The 24,583-nt window shown below is 35.7% G+C and overlaps 1 protein-coding gene across 1 annotated transcript in view; it reads right to left on the reverse strand.

Moving 5' to 3' along the window:
• Positions 1 to 24,583, reverse strand: part of USH2A (usherin) — a 923,574-nt gene that overhangs the window by 827,919 nt on the left and 71,072 nt on the right. The gene's annotated exons all lie outside the window — the stretch shown is intronic.

Genomic DNA, 24,583 nt, shown 5'->3' on the forward strand with positions numbered 1-24,583 from the left:
AATTCTGTCCCATTGATCTGTGTGTTTTTGTGCCAACACCATACAATGTTGATTACTACAGCTTTGTAGTAGAGTTTGAAATCAGGGAGGATGGTTCTTCCAGCTTTGTTCTTCTTGCTCAAGATCATTTTGATAATTCATGATCTTTTGTGGTTTGCTACAACTTTTAGAATTATTTGTTCTAGTTCTATGAAATATGCCCTTGAAATTTTGAAAAGAGTTGCATTGAACTTATAGATTTTTTGGATAAGATGAAGCAGTCTTAGAGACTGCTATCAGAGGTACTGTCTCCTGGGCTGCAGTCTTCACTCTGGGGCTTCCCTGGTGGCATATATGGTAAAGAATCTACCTTTAATGAGAAGACCCGAATCTGATCCCTGGGTCTGGAAGATCCCCTGGAGAAGGAAACAGCAACCCACTCCAGTATTCTTGCCTGGGAAATACCATGGACAGAAAAGCCTTGTGGGCTACAACTTGGGTCTCAAAGAGTTGGACACCACTGAGAGAGTAACTCTTTGGATAAGATGGACATTTCAAGAATATTAACTATCCCAATCTATGAATAAGAAATAAATTTCCACTAATTTGTGTCTTTAGTTTGATTCATGAGTGTCCTGTAGTTTTCAATGTACAGGTCTTTTACCTCCTTGGTTAAATTTATTCCTATTTTGCTTTTGTGGTGGTTTAGTCACTAAGTCGTGTCTGACTCTTTGTGAGCCCATGAACTGTGGCCTGCCAGCTCCTCCGTCCATGGGCTTTTTCAGGCAAGAATACTGGAGTGGGTTGCCATTTCCTTCTCCAGGGTATCTTACCAACCCAGAGATCAAATTCAGGTCTCCTGAATTGCAGGCAGATTCTTTACCAATTTGATGCAATTGTAAATATGATTGTTTTCTTAATTTCTCTTCCTCATTAGTTCATTATTTGTGTATAGAACTATGACATATTTTTGTATATTGATTTTATATACTGCAACTTGCCTTATTTATCAGTTCTAACAGCTTTTGGCAGGCAGTCTTTAGGTTTTCCATAACATGATATCTGCAAATAGTGATAGTTTTCCCTGCATGCTACAGTCCATGGGGTTGCAAAGAGTTGGACATGACTTAGTGATTGAACGACAACAACAATAATGTGTTATCTGCAAACAGCAACAGTTTTTCTTTTCTTTCTTTCCAATTTAGATTCCTTTTACTTCTTGTGTGCTGTACTTAGTCACTCGATCATGTCCAACTCTTTGAAACCCCATGGACTATAGCCCACCAGGCTCCTCTGTCCATGGGGATTCTCCAGGCAAGAATACCGGAGTGGGTTGCCATGCCCTCCACCGGAGGATCTTCCAAACCCAGGGATCAAACCCAGGTCTCCTGCATTGCAGGAGATTCTTTACCATCTGGGCCACCAGGGAAGTAAGCCCAAGAATACTGGAGTGGGTAGCCTATCCCTTCTTCAGGGGATCTTCCTGACCCAGGAATCAAACCAGGGTCTCCTGCGCTGCATGTGGATTCTTTATCAGCTGAGCTACCAGGGATTTGTTGCTAATTGCTGTGGATAGGAATTTCAAACAATGCTGACGAGAAGTAGTGAGAGGGCATTCTTGTCTTATTCCTGATCTTACAGGAAAGCCTTCATATTTCCACCATTGTTAGTTGTGGGTTTGTCATACATGGCCATTTTATGCTGAGATATAGTCCTCTATAAACACTTTGCTGAGAGTCTTTGTCATAAATTAATGTTGAATTTTGTAAAATGCTTTTTCTACATGTATTGAGATGATCATATGACTTTTATCCTTCATTTTGCTGATGTGACTTATCACCTCAATTGATTTGTGGGTACTGAACCATCCTTACATCCTTGGAATAAATCCCACTTTATCACAATGCATGAGCCTTTCAATGTCTTTTTGGATTCAGTTTGCTAATATCTTGTTCAGAATTTTTTTATCTATGTTCATCAAAGAAGAGTTTGAGAAGGCTAGGTATTTAATCTTCTTTGAATACTTCCTAGAATTCACCAGTGAGGTCATTTGCTCCTGGGCTTACTGGTTGAGAGACTTCTTTTTTTAACTGTTTTAATCTCCTTACTAGTAATTTGGTCAATAGGTGGAAGTGCTTTATATCACAGCCTTTTCAAATTCTTATAGACCAGTGTGTGTACTTAGTCACTTCAGTTGTGTATGACTCTTTGTGACCCCATGGACCATAACACGCCAGGCTTCTCTGTCCATGGGATTTTCCTGGCAAGAATACTAGAGTGGGTTGTCATGCCCTCATCACTGAACAGTATATATTTTACTAATTACAAATGAATAACAGTAATGATCATAGTTATTTCTATAAACTTTATAGGCCTTATGTCAGAGTTATTATTTTGGTGAGCCTACTTACTGACACAATTTATAATCTCTATCCCGAATATCTTCCCCAAATCAAATTTCTCCGTAGTTTATAAACATAAATCTATCATTTCATCAGTCCTAAATGTGATTCTCATCTGTTTCCTATGTGATTTTCAGAGCATTCACATTACTGAGAGATGACTCCCCATTTTTCCATTCCACTTGCTCAATCACCAAGCTTCAGGGCATCAGTTTAGGTACTCTACAAATTAAGATTAATGCCTCATTTAGAAAGCCTGCAATAAGTGAGGATAGATTGTAAACCTCCTATTTATGAGTTCTGAGTTACTCACATGTCTCAAAATTCCATCACCACATGAGTATTTTTATAAAACAAGTCAAGTTCAGAGCCCAATCTGCTTTGAATTAGGTAACTTTTCAAGATATGGGTAGATATCAACTTTAAACCACACACAATTTTATCAATTCAGCAAATACTTATTTACAATGCATTAACAGATAAGCTGATGGAGAGTAGGAACAGAAAAATGTAAGAAAGCTTGTTTGTTTTAATAATAAGAAAAACAATGAAAATGGCAAAATTCTAGCTAGAGTTTAAATCATGGGGACACAAAAAAGGATATGATCTAAAATATAATGCCTATTCAGTAACTGTTTTTAAATTAAATTTAGAGCAATGGCCAATCACCAAATGACTATTTCCTCAAATGTGTTTTTTTAAACAATTCTATTTTTTAATTTTATCTTAATAATAGAGTTTTTAAAAATGTTTGCTGAGCCTTTGCTGCAGTTCCTTGGTGGTGACTCAGAGGAACCTGGGACAGAGTGAGGTTATGCCAGGTGAATAAATGATGCCAAGTAGAATTAGCACACCAAATAGTTTCGATGTTGATCTCAGAAGCAGGGGGAGATGAATGAGCAAAAAGGGTGAGATTCAGGGGCATAAAAAGGACATGTGTTTGTGTTTGAGTTTGTGCTTGTGTGTATATATTTCTATTTCTTCTTATAATTATATTAAAGGCTATAGTTAAGAAAATAACATTTCACATATGAATATTTCTTCATGAATCTAAAGGTTTCCAAATGATATACAGGAAGTAGGCTAATTGAAATAATTATAGTATTCACTTCAGCGTTGGCTAGGGACACTAAAGAGATTAACACTGATTCTGCTCTTGGCAGCACTTACTAATGAAGCAACAAGAAGTTTCCCATCATCCTCAAAGCATGCTATGCCATCAAGCAATACCCTCCCCAATTTAAAAGCTATTGTTACAGGTTGAATGGTACTCTTCCCAAACTGCATATTGAAGTCATCCCCCAGCACCTATGAACATGCCTTTATGTGGAAACAGAGTCTTTGCAGATATAATCAAGTTAAGGTGATATCATTAGGGTAGGACCTAACCTGACGAGTGTCCTTGTAAGAAGAGGAAAGTGCCTGGTAGAAACACATTCACACAATGAGAAGGCCATGTGACGACAAAGGTGGAGTTTGGAGTGACGTAACTGTATAAGTCACGGAATACCATGGCTTGGTGGCCACCACCAGAAGTTAATTAAAGGCAAAGGACTCTCCACTAGAGGTTTCAAAGAGAACATGGACCTAGTAACACCTTGATTTCAGATGTATAGCATCCAGAACCGTGAGACAATAAAGTTCTATTGTTATAAGCCATGCAGTTTGTGGTATTTTGTTATGGAGGCCCAGGTAATGAATTTAGTCAATATTTAGTACATTTAACATAATGAGTTATCAAAGAGAAAAAATATATATTATGAAATGTATTCCATATTATCCAATTTGTTTTTTCAGTGTATTTTTTAAAAAGTCTAAAACATTATATATAGAACCACTAGGGAATGTTTTATTTCAAAGTACCCAGAAAATACAGATCATAACAAATAAGGGATAATCACTTGTGATTTTTGAAAGACTTAATATCACTGAAAGCAAAATTGATGATCATTGTTATTTTTTCAAAGCTTGAATCATGGATTTAAATTATCAAGGTGCTTTCATTCTTTCTTCATTCATTCCTTCAACAAATATTTATTGAGAGCCTTTCACACGTTAGGATTTTCATGGGTTTGGGGGATACGTTAGTTAACAAAACAGGCACAAAAAGCCAAAAAAACAACTGTGGAGCCTATATTCCAGCAGTTATATGAACATAATAAATGAGTAACTTATATAGTGTATTAAAATATGATAAATACTATGAAAATGGGGAAAATTAGAGCTACATAGAGAGCATAGCTGGAATTTAATTTGGATGGTATGTTAAAGAGAGGTCTCATTGAGAACAGAAAGAGAATGAATCATGTATACATCTTGGGGCAATATTCCAGACAGAAGTCAATGAACGCACAGACCCCCTAAGCCACTATGATTGGCATACTAGAGGAGCTGCAAGAAGTCAGTACCCTGAAGCAGAGTAAGAGAAGGGAGGCTCTTGGAAAATTAAGTCAGACAAGCCAGCCAGACAAGTAACTGGCTGCTGTGGTGGTCGGCAGGGGGATGGGGTAATTGGGTTCCAATTGTGAAAAGTCATGGAGCCTATTGTTAGTACTTTGGTTTTATTCTGTGTAAAATAGGAAGTTTCTGGAGAGCATAGAGTAGAGAAGTGACATGAACTCAGGTTTATTCCAAAGTGTTAAAAACAGAATATAGGAAGACAAGGGTAGAAGCAGTGAGATCAGTTAGGCTATTACAGTCTCCAAGTCAATAGAAGTCAGACTAGGGTATAGAAGTGAAGGTGTACACCTCAATATTAATAAATCTGAATTCATTTCCTATATTTTAGCAATAAAGGGACACTTTGCTGCAGAGGGATTGTGAAGTCTATTTTATCACCTGTAAAATAAAGGGACTAGGTTTTATGACCTTTAAAAACAATTACAGTTTTCAAATTTGGAATCTGAACATAGAACAATCACATCTTCTACCACAGAATTCATATTTGAAGGGAATTTTTAAAGTTAAAAAAGTTCACTAAAGACCTAGAGTTACTGTGAATCATCCACTCCAAACAGGAGAATTATGATTTGATTTTGGGGGAGAATATCATAAAATCAAGGACACAGTCATAAGAGTGAATTTTACTAATTCCTTTGTCAGCTGCCAGCTTTACAGCAACAGATATTCACTGGAATAAACAATAAAATGATTTTTCTTTGAAAAATATTCATATGGAAAATATCAGTTAAATTACATAAATTGATCAAGTAAACAGGTATGAATCATACCAGAAAGCCCTCATGGTTGTATATTTAGAAAATATGTAACTACTGGAAAGAAGCAGTATATCCACATTATGATTGGTGGCATAGCAAAATTACTTCAATAGGAAAACTGAGTAAATAATCTAATACATAAATCAAGATAAAAAGAGTAGTTTTGCAATAAGGCTAAATTTTTAAAAAGTCACACCAACTGGAAAGGAAGAAATAAAATTGTCTCTATTCATGGTTAATATAATTGTCTCTTAGGAAAGCCCAGTAAATTTATACAAAAACTACTAGAAGTAAAAAGTGAATTTAGCAACAAGTTGAATGTATAAAATCAATTCAATTTCTATACACTAGTGATGAACTACTGGAAAGAAGTTTTTAAAGTAATATTTATATTAGTCCCAAAACATGAATACTAGTTATAAATCTAAGAAATGAAGGTTATGCCTGCTGATGAAAGTGCAAGATAATGATGAGAGAAATTACACAGTGTGATCAGGAATGGCAAAGTAAGAACAAATGAAGATTCTGCCATAAAAGCAATAATAACACTAGCAAAGAATGTCAAAATGATGACATTCTAAAATGATGGAAACTGACCAAAGATTTGCAAAAATCCAGGGTGTGTGTGTGTGTGTGTGTGTGTGTGTGGTTTAGTGGGTGAATAACAATAAGAATAGCAAATTTTGTGGCATTTTAACTTTCTCAATTGCCGTCCTCCTCTCAATCACTCAATGGTTAATCTTGATATTGGATATTCTATGATCACAGCGAAAAATAGAGCCTAGCATCCACTGGAGGAATGAGAGTGGTGTTGGAGCTCCTTGAAAGCCTTAATCTCAGAAAACTGTCATTATTTAATCTGATAGTGGTACTATAAAAAACCCCACATGTATGGCTTGAAATTACTCAGAGCTTGGTCATTTCTTTTCATACTGTCCGTGGCATTCTGAAGGCAAGAATACTGAAGTGGTTTGCCATTCCCTTCTCCAGTGGACCACATTTTGTCAGAACTCTCCACCATGACCCATCCATCTTGGATGGTCCTACACAGCATGGCTCATGGTTTCATTGAGCTAGACAAGGCTGTGGTCCATGTGATCAGTTTCGTTAGTTTTCTGTGATTGTGGTTTTCAGTCTGTCTGCCCTCTGATGAAGAAGGATTAGAGGCTTAAGGACGCTTCCTGATGGGAGAGACTGACTGAATGTGAAACTGGGTCTTGTTCTGATGGGTGAGACCATGTTCAGTAAATTTTTAATCCCATTTTCTGTTGATGGGCAGGACTGTGTTCCCTCCCTGTGGCTTGACCTGAGGCCAAACTATGGTGGAGATAATGAAAATAATAGCAACCTCCTTCGAAAGTCCCTTGCACACACCGCTGCACTCAGTGCCCCTGACCCTGGGCAGGCAACTGCCAACCTACACCTCTGCCAGAGACTCCTGGACACTCCTGGGCAAGTCTGGGTCAGTCTCTTGTGGGGCCACTGCTTCTTTCTCCTGGGTCCTGGTGCACACAAGGGTTTGTTGGTGCCCTCCAAGAGTCTGTTTAAGTTCTGTGTTAGTTCAGCAGTTCTAGGGTGGGGTTAATGGCAACCTCCTCCAAGAGGGCTTATGCCATATCCAGGTCTGCTGAACCCAGAGACACTTCCCCTGTGGCAGGCCACTGCTGACGCATACCTCCACAGGAGACACTCAGACACAGTTCTGGCTGATATACCCATTTGAATGCAGAGTTCCAAAGAATACCAAGGAGAGATAAGAAAGCCTTCCTCAGCAATCAATGAAAAGAAATAGAGGAAAACAGTAGAATGGGAAAGACTACAGATCTCTTCAAGAAAATCAGAGATACCAAAGGAACATTTCATGCAAAAGTGGGCACAATAAAGGACAGAAATTGTATGGACCTAACAGAAGCAGAAGATATTAAGAAGAGGTGGCAAGAATACATAGAACTATACAAAAGAGATCTTCATTACCCAAATAACCACAATGGTGTGATCACTCACCTAGAGCCAGACATCCTGGAATCAAAGTCAAGTGGGCCTTAGGAAGTATCACTAAGAACAGGGCTATAGAGGTGATGGGATTCCAATTGAGTTATTTCAAATCCGAAAAGATGATGCTGTGAAAGTGCTGCACTCAATATGCCAGCAAATCTGGAAAACTCAGCAGTGGCCACAGGACTGAAAAAGGTCAATTTTCATTCCAATCCCAAAGAAGGGTAATGCCAAATAATGTGCAAACTACCACACAATTGCACTCATCTCACACACTAGCAAAGTAATGCTCAAAATGATCCAAGCCAGGCTTCAAAAGTACATGAACTGTGAACTTCCAAATGTTCAAGCTGGATTTAGAAAAGGCAGAGGAACCAGAGATCAAATTTCCAACATTCACTGGATCATCAAAAAACAAAGAGAGTTTCAGAAAAACATCTATTTCTGCTTTATTGACTATGCCAAAGCCTTTTACTGTGGATCACAACAAACTGTGGAAAATTCTGAAAGAGATGGGAATACCAGACACCTGACTTGCCTCCAGAGAAATCTGTATGCAGGTCAAGAAGCAACAGTTAGAACTGGACATGGAACAACAGACTGGTTCCAAATGGGGCAAGGAGTACATCAAGGCTGTATACTGTCACCCTGCTTATTTAACTTATATGCAGAATACATCATGTGAAATGACAGGCTGGATAAAGCACAAGCTGGAATGAAGATTGCCGGGAGAAATAACAATAGCCTCAGATACACACATGACACCACCCTTATGGTAGAAAGCAAAGAACTAAAGAGCCTCTTAATGAAAATGAAAGAAGAGAGTGAAAAAGTTGACTTAAAACTCAACATTCAGAAAACTAAGATCATGGCATCTAGTCCCATCACTTGATGGCAAATAGATGGGGAAAGAATGGATACAGTGACAGACTTTATTTTGGGGGACAAAATCACTGCAGACAATGACTGCAGCCATAAAATTAAAAGATGCTTGCTCCTTGGAAGAAAAACTATGACCAACCTAGACAGCACATTAAAAAGGAGAGACATTACTTTGCTGACACATGTCCGTCTAGTCAAAGCTATGGTTTTTCCAGTGGTCATGTATGGATGTGAGAGTTGAACTATAAAGAAAGCTGAGCGCTGAAGAATTGAGGCTTTTGAACTGTGGTGTTGGAGAAGACTCCTGAGAGTCCCTTGGTCAGCAAGGAGATCTGACCAGTCAATCTTAAAGGAAATCAGTCCTGAATATTCACTGGAAGAACTGATGCTGAAGCTGAAACTCTAATACTTTGGCCACCTGATACAAAGAACCAACTCCTTGGAAAAGACCCTGATACTGGGAAAGATTGAAGGTGGGAGGTGAAGGGGATGACAGAGGATGAGATGGTTAGATGGCATCACCGATGCGATGGACATGAGTTTGAATAGGCTCCGGGAGTTGGTGATCGACAGGAATGTCTGAAATGCTACAGTCCAGAGGGTCACAGAGAGTCCGACATGACTGAGGAACTGAACTGAACTGGGATGTTTGTTGAAAATAATCAGCGGCAACTGCTTAACATTATAGTTGCCTAAGGCAACAATAACAGCTTGGGAAAACAACAAACAAACAAAAAAGAGATAAAAGCTGAGAAATGACACATCCATAGGGGGCTTTGCAAAGATTTCCTGGGAATCTAGAAAGCCATGCTCATACAAAGGGGGATGTATATGTCCAGGAACATGTACATCCCCGAGGGACATTTGAGAACTTAAACTTTCACCTCTCTTTGACCTTGTAATTCTACACAAGCAGTAAATGGTGACTAAAGAAGAGCGCTAATCTGACCGACTGAATGTTAAAGGTATATGGCAACAGACTAATAGAGCCCTCAAAAGAGACTAAAAAGATTATTGGCTCTAAGAATTTATGAAAACCTCAAGGCTATGGTTTTTCCAGCGGTCATGTATGGATGTGAGAGTTGGACTGTGAAGAAAACTGAGCACCGAAGAACTGATGCTTTTGAACTGTGGTGTTGGAGAAGACTCTTGAGAGTCCCTTGGACTGCAAGGAGATCCAACCAGTCCATTCTGAAGGAGATCAGCCCTAGGATTTCTTTGGAAGGAATGATGCTAAAGCTGAAACTCCAGTACTTTGGCCACCTCATGCGAAGAGTTGACTCATTGGAAAAGGCTCTGATGCTGGGAGGGATTGGGGGCAGGAGGAGAAGGGGACGCCAGAGGATGAGATGGCTGGATGGCATCACTGACTCGATGGACGTGAGTCTGAGTGAACTCCGGGAGTTTGTGATGGACAGGGAGGCCTGGCATGCAGCGATTCATGGGGTTGCAAAGAGTTGGACATGACTGAGCAACTGAACTGAACTGAACTTCCATTATTGGCTTATATGGTAAAGAATCTGCATGCAGTGCAGGATACTTGGGTTTGATCCCTGTGTTAGGAAGATACCCTGGAGAAGGGAATGGCAATGCACTCCAGTATTCTTGCCTGGAGAATCCCACGGACAGAGGAGGCTTGTGGGCTACAGTCCATGGGACGCAGAGAGTCAGACATGACTGAACGACTAACACACTAGAGTGCACACTCACACATGCTAACTGAACAGAGAGTTCAATGACCATTCATGACAAAAATATGTATTTTATATAATTTGTTTAGGAAAGTCACTAAACAAGCAAACAGCAGCAACAAAAATCCTGGGGAAGGAAAGACTCTGATTTTTGTATCTGCTACATTACACTATCTAAAATGCCCAGTTTTCAACAAAAAATATGACACATGCTAAGGAACAAGAAAGTATGGCTGATAAACAGTTGAGGGGAAGGGGTCATATAAGCTGGGCCAGTTAAAAGCCCATACATTAAACTTACTAGACAAAGACTTTAAATCAACTATTTAAACATGTTCAAAAAACGGAAGGAAACCATATCTAGAGAACCAAAGTATCAGAATGATGTCTGAGCAAATAGAAAAGATGATTATATGAGACAGAAATTATCGAAAAAGAAAAATTCACTAAAGGGACTCAACAGTAGATGCAAATGGGCAGAAAAAAAACAGTGAACTTAAAAACTGGTCAACTGAGATTAGTCTGCAGAATAGAAAGAAAAAAATACAAAAATTAACCAGAACTTCAGGGACTTGTGGGATTCCCCATCAAGTATACAAATATGACCATAATACTAGTCCCACGAGAAGAGAGAATGAAAGGAGCAAGAAAAATATTTAAAGAAATAATCATAAACCTCCTCAGATTTGATGAAAAACATTAATGTATACATCCAAGAAACTCAATTAACTTCAAGAAGGATAATTCAGAAAACTGTACACAATATTTCATAATCAAACTGCTGAAATTCCAACAGAAATTTATGAAAGCACCAAGAGAGAAATGATCCATCTATACAATGTATCTTCAATAAGATTAACAAGATTTCTCATCAGAAACCATACAGGCCAGATGATAGTGAGATGACATATTTAAAGCACAAAGGAAAAAAGAAAAGAATATGAACCAAAAATTCTCTTTCCAGTAAAACTATTCATAAAAAATGCAGGACAAATGAAGAAATTCCAAAGTAAACAAAAACCGAGACTATGATTTATAGACCTAATGACTTACAGACCTAATTTATAAGAAGTACTAAAGGAAGTCTTCAGACTGAAATGAAAGGACACTAGACAATAATTCTAGTCCATGTAGAGAAATAAAGAACACTTTTAAAAGTAACTACACAAACATAAATATTATTTAAATATTTTACTTATAATTCTTTTTCTTAATTAAAAAGAGAAATGCATAAAATAGTAATTATATATCTGTGTTAACAACATAATTTGAATGACAATAACAAGGGGGATAAAAACAAACAATAAGCAGAAAGTTTGAGTATACTAATGAAATTAAGTTGGTATTAATTCAAGCTAGATTATTATAAGTTTAGAGGCAACTGTGATAACCTGGGAAACTACTAATAAAATAACAAATATAGTAAAAAGAATAACAAGAGGATTAAAATGGTATACTCAAAAACATCTATTTAACACAAAAGAATACATGAACAAAAGAGGCATAAGCCTTAGAAAACAAAGAGCAAAGTAATATTACAAAGTTAACTACCTTATCATAATTGCATTAAATGTAAATGGTTTAAATACAATAAAAGGTAGATTTGCAGAATGGAAAACCAAAACATAAATATGATTCAACTATATGCTTTCTATAATAGACAAGCTTAAGGAAACAAATAGTTTGAAAGTTAAAAAATAAAAAAAGACATATATTACATAAACTATAACCAACATATTCCCAACATATTCCCAACAATAAATAGGTCAAAGAGGAAATCACAAGCAAATTAGAAAATCCTGAGACAAATAAAAATGAACATATATCACACTCTATGAGTTTCAGATAAAACAACGCTTAAAGTGAAATATAGAACTATAATCATCTATATTAATAATGAAAAGTTTCCAATCAATAACCTAGTCTTCTACCTTCAAAAACTAGAAAAAAAGAGGAAACTCAATCCAAAGCATACTGAAATAAGTCAATTATTAAGATTAGACACAAATGAAATATAGAATTTAAAACAATCAGGAAAACCAGAAAGAACAAAAATTGTGTTTTTTTTTTTTTTAATGAACAGCATCTTTAACAAGTCTTCAGCTACACACACTAAGAAAAGAGGAGACAAAGACTCAAATTAGTAATACCAGGAGTGAAAGAGGGGACATTGCAACAGACCTTACAGACAAGAAAAGATGACAAGGGAATCCCTGAAAAATGTAGGCCAAAATTAGGTCAGATCAATGGATCAATTTCTAGAAAGACACAAACTACTGAAACTGACTCAAGAAACAGATATCATCACCAACAGACTACCAGAGCTCATCAATGAATTCAATAATGTTGCAGGTTATAATATTAATATAGAGAAATCTGTTGCAGTTGAATACACTAACAATTTTAAAATGGCAAAACCATCCCCAAGAAAAAGAAATGCAAAAAAGCAAAATGGCTGTCTGGGGAGGCCTTACAAATAGCTGTGAAAAGAAGAGAAGTGAAAAGCAAAGGAGAAAAGGAAAGATATACCCATCTGAGTGCAGAGTTCCAAAGAACAGCAAGCAGAGATAAGAAAGCCTCCCTCAGTGATCAGTGCAAAGAAATAGAGGAAAACAATAGAATGGGAAAGACTAAAGATCTCTCCAAGAAAATTAGAGATACCAAGGGAACACTTCATGCGAAGATGGGCTCAATAAAGGACAGAAATGGTATGGACCTAACAGAAGCAGAAGATATTAAGAAGAGGTGGCAAGAATACACAGAAGAACTGTACAAAAAAGATCTCCATGACCCCCAAAAATCGTCACAACCCAAAAGATCTTCATGACTACAGATTCAATGCAATCCCAATCCCAAACAATCTACAGATTCAATGCAATACCAATGACTTTTTTCTTCATACAAACAAAATAATTCTAAAATTTGCAAGGAAACACAAAAGACTCCAAATAGCTAAAACATTATTGAGAAAGACCCAGATGTCTCATGCTCCCTGATTTCAAACCATACTATAAAGCTACAGTAATCAAAACAGTATGATATTGGCACAAAAACAGATGTAGATTAATGGATTAGAATAAAGAATGTAGTGAATACAGGCAATTACTCTATGAAAAAGGAGGGAAGGGCATAAAATAGGGAAAAGTCTCTTTAACAAATGGTGTTGGGAGAAGTGGACAACTACATGCAAAAGAATCAATCTGGACTACTATCACATTATGCACAAAAATAAATTCAAAATAGATTAAAAATTTAAATGTAAGACCTGAAAGCATATAACATCTAGAAGTAAGAATAGGTATGTTCTCTTTGACATTGGTCTTCATAATTTTTTTTTTTTTGATATGCATCCTTGGGTAGAGAAAACAAAGCAAAAATAAGCAAACAAGACTACATCAAACTAAAAAGCTTTTGCACAGAGAAGGAAACCATCATTAAAAGTAAAATGCCAAAACAACAAAATTCTGTAAAGCAATTATCATCAATATAAAAATAAATTAAAAAGAAAAAAAAGGAAAATGCCACCTAGTAAATAAGAAAAGATATCTGCAAATGATACATGTTAAGTGCTTAATATCAAAAATAAATAACTCATACAATTCCACAAATGAACAAATAACCCAGTTGAAAAATGCTCTAAGTAGACATTTTTACAAGGAAGATACACAAATGGCCAACAGCCAAATGAAAGATGATCAACATCATCAGGAAAATGCAAGTCAAAACCACAGTAAGATATTACACCATATTTGTCAAAGTAGCTATTATCAAAACACAACAAATAACAAATGTTGGCAAGGAAAAAAGGAAAACCCCCACTGGTGGGAATGTAAACTGGTGCAGCCACTATGGCAGAGTATGGTTATTCCCCCAAAATTTAAAAATAGAGCTACTGTATGATCCAGCAGTGTCATTTCTCAGTATCTATCCTAAGAAGTATAAACATTAATTAGAATAGATATATGCACCTCTTTTTCATTGTAGCATTATTATATTATAAATAACCAAATATGGAAGCAACCAAAATGTACATCAATAGATGAATGGATAAAGAAGATGAGGTATATATACACACATACACAAACAGAATATGGAGTATCACTCAGCCATAAGAAATAAAATCCTGTCATTTGCAAAAACAAGGATGAACTCTGAAGATATGAAATAAACCAGAAAGAGAATGGCAAGTAGTGTATGATTTTACTTAAATTTGAAATCTAAAAAACAAAACAAATGGACAAATATAATAGAACACAAATAGACTTACAGATGCAGTAAAAGGGGACGAGGAAGGAGGAGGAATTAAATAGGTGAGGGAGATTAAGAGGTACAAGCTTTCAGTTGCAAAGTAAATGAGTCACAGGTATGAAATGTACAGTGTGGGAAATATAGTGAATAACTGCATAATATCTTTGCATGGTGATATACGGTACTAGATTTATTGTTATGACCATTTAAAATACAAAATTTTTGAGTCACTAAGTTGAGTAACAGAAACTAACATAGTGTTATAGGTCTACGATATTTTAAAAACAAATTTATAGAAAAGAGATCAAATTTATGGTTAACAGAGAGGGAATAGAGTAGAGGGAAGGGGGAAGGAGATGCAGACAGTCAAAAGGTCTGAACCTCCAGGTATAAGTAAGTACTAGTGATATAATATACAATATGATGAATTTAATTAACACTGCTGCATATCATTACGGAAGCTGTTAAGAGAGTAAATCTCAAGAGCTATCATAAGAAAACATTTTTTTCTATTTCTTAAGTTTTATACCTATATAAGTTGATGAATGTTTACCAAAACTATTGTAAAAATCACTTCATGATGTATGTAAATGAGATCACTGTGCTGTATTCCTTAAACTTAAATAGTGCTGTATGTCAATTATATCTTAGTAAAACTGGAAGAAACAAAATCAAATATAATAGTGAATGAAAAAAGAAGAAACAGATATTCTTAATATGGCTATAATAAAAAAGGAGATTTATTTAGTTTAAAAAAGTTATTTTCCACAAAGAAAATCCAGGATCCATGTCTTCACTGAATTCTTATAAACATTTATTTTTTTCTTTTTTTTTAAATTTATTTATCTTAATTGGAGAAGAGAAAAAATGGGGACTTCCCTGGTAGTCCAGTGGCTGAGGTGCCACATTCCCAATGCAAAGGGTCCTGGTTCTATCCCCAGTCGAGGAACTAGATCCCTGATACTGCAGCTGAAAGATTCCCCAAGTTACAACTAAGACCCAGTGCAGTCAAATAAATAAAGAGGAAAAATGTCAAGCCTTCACAAGCTCTTCCAAAAAATATAAAAGGTAAAAACACTTCACGTTGAGGTTTGACAGAAAACAACAGAATTCTGTAAAGCAATTATCCTTCAACAAAAATAAATAAATTTAAAAAAAAAAAGCACTTCCCAAATAATTCTATGAAGTTATCTTACCCTGAGAACAAACCCAATAAAGACTATACAAGTAAAGAAAGTTACAGATCAATGTCTTACGAATATATATCTTCAAAAAAAAATACTATTAAACCAAATTCAACAACATAAATACAGGATTATACACCACAAGCAACTGGGATTTCTCCCAGAGATTCAAGGCTCATTCTACATATGAAAACTAAATAATGCACAATCTGATAGAATAAAGGACAAAACACAAATGATTATCTCCTTAGACGTAGAAAAAGGCCTTTGTCAAATGCCAACATTTGCATTATAAAAACAGTAAACCCTGAAAAAGAGAGAAATTCTTCATATAAGAAAGGGATTTTAGAAAAATCCATAGCTAACATCATATTCGAAGGTACAAGACTACTTGTCTGCCATGTCCAATATCCACATTTGCCACTTGTAGTATATATTGTTCTGTAGGTAATTAACCAGGGCAATTAAGCAGGGAAAAGAAAGGGTTTCCAATTATCAAGGAAGAAGTAAAACAAATGTGTACCATGAGAAACATATGTTAAATGTGAAATTTCATAAATTTTAAGAAGAAAATTATCAGCATGGAAACAAATAAATAATGTATGCTTTTATTCATAAAATGGAATATTAATAAAGCATGCAAAATGAATGAATCAGACTTAAAAATTAAAAATACTCAAAAACAAATTTTACAGTTGCTTTCCAAGGTGAAATTTTACAGTTGTTTCCCAAGGTGAAGCAACTTTTATAAATTTTAACATGAAGATAATAGTATGTATTGTATTATTTAAGTATACTTATATACTCCAGTACTCTTGCCTGGAAAATCCCATGGACAGAGGAGCCTGGGAGACTATAGTCATGGGGTCGCGAAGAGTCAGACATGACTGAGCGACTTCATTTTCACTTTTATGCATTGGAGAAGGAAATGGCAACCCACTCCAGTGTTCTTGCCTGGAAAATCCCAGGGACAGAGGAGCCTGGTGGGCTGCCATCTATGGAGTCGCACAGAGTCGGACACGACTGACGTGACTTACCAGCAGCAGCAGCATATACATATTAACTTAAGGTTGAAATAGTTAATATTTGACAATCTTTAGTCTATAAAACTGGCAATTATACAAGGTATAAAAAATCTCATAAGGTATAAAAATGACACAAGAATAATAAATGTGAATACAGAATGGGAGAGAGGGTTAAGAACCTTTTGATATTTCAAGGCCATAAATGACCATTACCTAGAAAACTCACTGGCATAACAACAATTTCTATTTTAGAAAGTTAGATGTTAATAAACATGCTAAAGTCAAATGAGGAGAAGGCAATGGCACCCCACTCCGGTACTCTTGACTGGAAAATCCCATGGACGGAGGAGCCTGGTAGGCTGCAGTCCATGGGGTTGCTAAGAGTTGGACACAACTGAGCAACTTCCCTTTCACTTTTCACTTTCATGCATTGGAGAAGGAAATGGCAACCCACTCCAGTGTTCTTGCCTGGAGAATCCCAAGGACGGGGGAGCCTGGTCGGCTGCCATCTATGGGGTCGCACAGAGTCGGACACGACTGAAGCAACTTAGCAAAGTCAAATGAATGGAAATAGCAACAAGTTATTAAGACTAGATCTGTCCTTGTGAACCAAAACAATTTTAGAATTAGAACTGGAAGTATAATTATCGGCACTGCTGCTAAGTCACTTCAGTCGTGTCCGACTCTGTGAGACCCCATAGACGGCAGCCCACCAGGTTCCCCCATCCCTGGGATTCTCCAGGCAAGAACACTGGAGTGGGTTGCCATTTCCTTCTCCAATGCATGAAAGTGAAAAGTGAAAGTGAAGTCGCTCAGTCATGTCTGACCCTCAGCGACCCCATGGCCTGCAGCCTACCAGGCTCCTCCGTCCATGGGATTTTCCAGGCAAGAGTACTGGAGTGGGGTGCCATTGCCTTCTCCAAATGATTGGCACAGTTGCCTTTAAATAGAGATACCCACTCACGGGCTAAAAGAAAGATAATTACTGTGAATTTTTATTTAAAAAAAAAACCTAGTATGATATCATACTGAGAATCTTCACTTCTGAAAATAACAAAGCTTAAAGACTGAGCATTTTGACAATACCATTAATAGATTCACATATGTAAGAAAAAACCTGCCAATGTAATAGAACAAAAATAAATAAATCTGTGTCCATTCTACAAAGACTTAGATAACCTCCTTTCCTCATTTCTATCAAAAGTTCTAATTGAAATTAAAATTATGCATGATGGGGGTCAGATTAATTACCTAATTTCTATTTACTTCAGTGTGACACAAAAGAAAACATTGTACTCTGAATCCAACTATAAAAGCAAATCAGAAAAAATCTAGAACTTCAAAAATGATGGCTCTAGAACAGAGAGTCAAAGAAGCTTGCTCATTTATTTTTTTCATGCTCACAATGGTAAGGGCTTTATGCCAGAAAATTTAGAATGCATTTTGTGTTTCTATTATTGTTAATGTTGCTTTTAGGTAGTAGTAACAAAAAGATAAGAATATACTCCAGCTGTCATGGAACCATAAGAAAGAAAATAAAGATTTAAATAAAATATCATTGCAGACAACAATAACAAAAAAAACAAGCATTCAATATAGAGTCAGATATGATTAATATATGTGTATTATACAATTACACAATATATACACTATAATAAAATTCCTTGATTGAGGAAAATTTGAAAATTCACCTCTAGAAGTGGTAGCTAAAATCAGTGAAAGGCAAGGTGTTATCCTGAACAAGTAACAGATGACTACAAAATATTCAAATTAATCATCAACCCGTAGAAGGTAAAAGTTTGAGCTGAATGAAGAAATAACCAATGGTTCAAGTGTTGTAAGACAGAAACTGCTTCACAAAATCAAGAAACAGAAAAAGGCCACTAATGAGTTGAGATAATCTAACAAGGATTCAGAATCCTCAAAAAATTTCAGTGTTAAATATTGGCAGTGAATAGATTTCAGGAAGACCAAAGAAAACTTATGTAAAAAGCCAAAAATCTCCAGAAAAAATTTGAAGAGGTAACAAATAAGGTCAATTCCCAAATGCTACCAAAATAATCTTTGGGGCCAAGTAATAGGTACCTCCCTTGATCAGAATGCCAGAGACCAGCCATGGTTAACAACCAAGAGAGGTGCAGAGTTAAGCAAAGAGGTGGTCAAAGAAAGAAAATGTGCTATCAAGTGTTACAGTAAGAGTTGGATTTCCACCTGTGCTTCAGGTATAGAAAGTTGAAACCATCACTTTAGATCAAACAACCAAAGTAAGCCAGATAAGCTCTAAAATCATTTCTTAAACCATCAGAAAGTAGAGAAGACAGAGAAATTTGAATAAATTCTAAAAAGTAAACAAGCCTTGCACAGAAGAGTTGAGACCCACAGCTGTTCTCATCCCTAACAGAAAAGTGAGAGGTAGCAGAAATCAGTTATAGAATAAGAAGACAGCAGTCCCTACTAGCACCAGAGGGAGTCTACATCCATCCTAATTCTGTCATCAAACATCTGAAACCAGCGGTGAACTAAATTATATTACAGCTGAAATAAAGCTCAAATCCACATCAACTTCAAATAAGTTTGATGCTGCTCTCCTCCTTTCCTCCTCCCACCCACTGCCAACACACACACTCCAGAGGCCTAATAGAACCAGAAGTGCTCTTTTCTCTGGAGGTAACTATTATTCACCTAGCTTTCCTGATGGCTCAGATGGTAAAGAATCCGGCTGCAATGCAGGAGATACGGGTTCAGTACCTGGGTCGGGATGATTCCCTGGAGTAGGAAATGGTAACTCACTCTAGGATTCTTATCTGGAGAATTCCACAGACAGAGGAGCCTGGTGGGCTACAGTCCATGGGGTCACAAAGAGTCAGCTGACTGAACAACTAACACACACAAACACACTTCTATCTCTTTCATTCCCTTACACAAAATGTCTGGCACACAATAAAAACATTTTAAGACACATGAAACAGCAAGAAAACATTGTGCATCACAAAGAAAGGAAAAAAAAAGTCAAGACATGGCTCAGATGTTCCATAAAATTCTAGTCGTTCAGTCGTGTCCTACTCTTTGTGATGCTGTGGACTATACAGTCCATGGAATTCTCCAGGCCAGAATACTGGAGTGGGTAGACTTTCCCTTCTCCAGAAGATCTTCCCAACTCAGGGGTCAAACCCAGGTCTCCCACATTGCAGGCAGATTCTTTACCAGCTGAGCCACAAGGGAAGGCTTAGATGTTGGAATGATCCAAATATCTAAGGCAAAAAATACCAAAAGATCTAGTGGAAATGGTGACAATATGTATGAAAAGATGAGGGAATATGATGAGCAGACAGATGGAACCTACAAACGAGTTACCAAATGGAAATTCTAGAGATGAAAAGTTTGTTATTAAAAAATGAAGAATTTTCTAAATAAGCTTAAGAGCAGCCTAGATACAAACAAGAAATTAATAATCAGTGACTACTAAGACAAATCAATATACAGTATCCAAAGAGAAATGTTAAGAATAAAAAAGAGTATGTAAAAAAAAAAAAGCAAACAAAAACGTGCCCTACATCTGTGGAATACTATCCGTGCTCTGACATAAACATAATTGAAGTCCTAGAGTAAGAGGAGAAAGAATGTGGAATGGAAAAAAAAGAAGAAAGAAAAGTTTAGAGAGAGAATTATCAGAACTTCCAAAAATAGTGAAAATATCAATTTACATAAGCAAGAATCTGAGCAAATCTCAACTAGGATGAATACTATGAAAACTACATCCAGGCAGTTTAATTAAACTATTAAAATCAAAGAGAAAATTTTCAGCAACAATAAAAAAATGGCATATACCCTACAAAGGAATATTAATATGAATGATGGCTGATAACTCATCAAAAATAATGAAGGCAGGAAGACAGTGAAACAACAATCTTTAAACTGCTAAAAAATTATCATTAACAATGTAAAACTCTATATCCAGTGAAAATATCTTTCAAAAGTAAAAACAAATTAAAGACATTTTTCATAAAGCTGAGAGAATTTGTTCCCACTGGCCAAACTATAAACAATGAAGAAGGAAGTCCTTCAGGCTGAAAAGAAATAACACCAGATAGACTTCAGGATTTGCAAAAAAAAAAAAAAAAAAACCACAATGAAGAGTACCAGAGAGGACTAATCTTTGAAGAGAGAAAGAACTTATTTTGTGGCGCTTACCTACACAAAATATAGGCGTTTTAAACATATTGTACATCACTGTCCTAAATTAAAATTTTTTCTTACTCACCCTAGGAAAATTTTGATTTTGAGCCAAAAATTGAATGTCGGCCAGGACCATTATTTTAAAATACTTAAATTTCACAAAGTCAGTAAGAGTAATACCTAAATTATTATAACATTAATATTTATAATAGCAAATTTTCATTGGATAACAAACATAAACCAAGTATATATTATTTAAAAGTTTTACAGTTGCTTTGAAAACTATATCAAAAACATGTTATAGATGAACAAACAAATTAGGAAACTGGATGGAGAAGTTAAATTTTTTGCCAAAGTCACTTGACTTTTAAGAAGCAAAGCCAGATTCAAACCAAAAACAAGTACCTTGCTTCTCAGGCACTAATTATTATAGCAATAATAATTTCTATGTACAGAGAGTTCAATATCCAGTGCAAATTTGCATTTCCTCAACCCATGTTAAAGATTATACTTTATGCTCATTCATTTTTCATATTATAACACATCATGAATGTGTTGCCAAGTCTTGACCAACTGACATTTCATTTCTCTTAATAATATACACTTTTCCATTGGAGACATAAATTATCATTTATTTTAATCCATTCTCTTTTGAAGTTTCTAACTGGTTCCAATTATTTGCTACCTTAAGTAATTCTACAATTAACATTTCATGTACATATTTAAAGCCTTATTTAATCATATTCTTGAGAGATATGTCCTGGGAGGAGAACACTTGGATGACACAGCTTTCATATTTTTACTTTTCGTAGCTTGCCAGGTTATCGCAAACTATTTCCAACCCTAGTATTCTCTTTTTTATTCCCAGCCAAACTATATACAAAATGATAAGCACTGTTTGAATTTTAAATTCTCAGTCAGATGCTTCAATATTTTTGCTTTACTAATTCTGGCCAGGATATCATGCTAATAAAAATCTTCAATATGCCAGGATTATGAAAACATTTCCTTTTACTGTCCTCTACTATCTCATGATTATACATTTCACATTTAAATTTTAATTCATCTGCAGTTTTTATTTAATTATGATTGCAAGGTACACATTTAAATTATATTTTTATTTTTGTAACATAGTTGGCCACTTGTCCTAATAGCATTGCTAGATATCTCTTCCGCAATGCTCTGAAACTCCTTCATCCTTAATTAAACTCCTCTACAGCATTATATGGGCTTTCCTGGTGGCTCAGATGGTAAAGAGTCTTCCTGCAATGTGGGAGAGTCAGGTTCAATCCCTAGGTTAGAAAGATTCCCTGGAGAAGGGAATGGCCACCCATTCCAGTATTCTTGCCTGGAGAATTCTATGGACAGACGAGCCTGGCGGGTATAAACCAAAGGAGTCACAAAGAGTCAGACATGACTGAGCGACTAACACTTGTTTGTTTTTTTAATACCTTTATAGATCTTGTTCCTATAGTCTATTTCCATTCCATTTACCTGTCTCAATTCATCAATTTCTACATTTTTCTATTTCTTTACTTTTTACCTAATTAAAAACAAGAATTCTCTCAGAAAAATTTTAGTATTATCTCCAGCTAAACTAAAAGGAAAACTGGCTTTCCATACATAGCTGAAGTTAGAAATGTTATTGATAACCTTTGGGACAATAGTAGAAATAAAAATACTATTCCAACTCCAGAAAGAACAAGCAAGTGAATGAAGATACAATGCCTAGAAAACATGGAATGCAAGGGAAGTTGGCATTAGCATTAGGTGATCATCTTTTTCTTCCTTGTATATTTGCTTTCACAGCTACACAACGAAAGTTCCCTGATTCCTTAATGACCAGTTATCTTAAGAAAGTAATGTAGAGAAACCAACATTTAAAAGGAAATTAGAACTCTGTTGATAAGAGTTCAGAAATTACTCTGAAATACTTTGATTCATGAGATTTTTTACTTTTATATCCAAAATTTGCAGGGCTATTGTAGTTTATCACCACAGTGACTTTAGAGACTGTTTATAATTACATGTCTGTTACCACAGCTCCTCTTCATTTTCTGCCCAACTGAAGGAATTAAAATAAATATATGACTGGAACTAATGGTACTTAAAAAGGAACTGACACATTGGTTGATATGGAAGGTCTAAGCTGTTTCTATTTGTATATTTAAAAATCAGCCAGAGCAAATCAGATGACTGAGCACACACACTCACACACATCCCATTAATACAGATACAGAACCCAGGAAACAATATTCATATGGTCCATTGGCTAATTTCCTAGGGGAGGCAAAGACAAGGCCCACAGCAACAGAAAGTGTCATTGGCACCCTACAATATTTTTCTAGAAAGTTATGCTAGTTGGAGATGAGACTCAAAGAAAAGGCTTTCTAGCAGCCAACACTCACGTGAAGCTGTTGCTTCCTGAGTACAGAAACAAGGAAACAAGGTAAGCCTAACCAGAGAAAGAAAGAAAAGCCATCTTGATTTCCTGTAGACCTTCGTTTGATATGCCTGCGATTGAGGCAGATCTGTTCCAAAGCAGAGACAGCCGGCCCAGTACTGCATGACAGCACCTTTAATTCAGCTTACGGTAATCTCTTGCACAATTACCTCTCCTGAATGAAACCATCTTGGATGTAGACAAAAGTATGGAGGACAGTGACTTAATTTTTTGATTAAAAAAAGGAGCACGGGAGAGAAAGAAAATGATTTATAATAAGTCCATGGGAACATTCTGTACCTATCTCTTTTCTGATTAGAGAGGTGGCATGGAGCCTGGCTCATTAGGCAGAAGTAATGAGCCAGTCTACCTGCCATCTCTAATTAGAGAAAAGATACAGTAGGTACAACCATACCTAGAAATTGATGGGAAAAAAGATAAAAATTATTTTTAAATATCTTTGCCTCCTGTAGCTCTCCAATGCCAAAACTTAAGGAGGAAAACTATATTAAAAACTAAGTAACACTGGAAATAAATGCTTTTCCAATTATGTGCTTTCTAATCAGAAGTCAAATTTCTTTTTTTGCAGTTTAAAAACAAACATCATATTCAGCCCACACTGTCCTTTGGAATCATTAATTCAGCATTTAGTATATTGAAATAGAATAGAAGCAAGTCATTTCAACCCCACAGTGCAGAGTGGACAAATTTATGGCACTATCGAATACTTTGAGCAACATTTGGTGCAATAAAACACTTTTAGAAGTGCTAATGGGAATTAAATATTGAAATAAGGCTCACAAGATTTAATGTGTTATTAAGAATTTCTGCATGCAGAGTACTTTATAAAATTTCTCAATAATACTAATTACTCAAATCAAGTTTCTAAATATATAGGTTTCTTAAAATGCTACTTCTTTACGGAAGTTTAGCTTGATCTAAGAGAATATATAAATTAAAATAATAGAGTCATTTATAGACATTTTCCTTTGGATCTCTCAACAATTCTATGGAAAGTAATTGCTATGTCTACTTCACAATAAGAAAATAGATATTCAATGAGGTTAATAATAGCTACCACTTATTAAAATTTACTATATGACAAGAAATATATTCTACATATACACTAACATATATAATTCTTATAATATCCCTATAAAATATTTATTAAAATATAAAATTTAACAGATTAGAAACTTTAAAGGAATATATCTTTAGATCAAAGGTAAACAAATGGATTGAATTCAACCCTAAATTTGTTTGGCACCAGAGCTTGGAAATTTAACCAGTGTTTTAGAGTGTATTTTGAATATTTAAATATCTATATATATATACACACA

This window comes from Bos taurus, chromosome 16, assembly GCF_002263795.3.
Source record: "Bos taurus isolate L1 Dominette 01449 registration number 42190680 breed Hereford chromosome 16, ARS-UCD2.0, whole genome shotgun sequence".
In the NCBI taxonomy this organism is placed as follows: Eukaryota; Metazoa; Chordata; class Mammalia; order Artiodactyla; family Bovidae; genus Bos; species Bos taurus.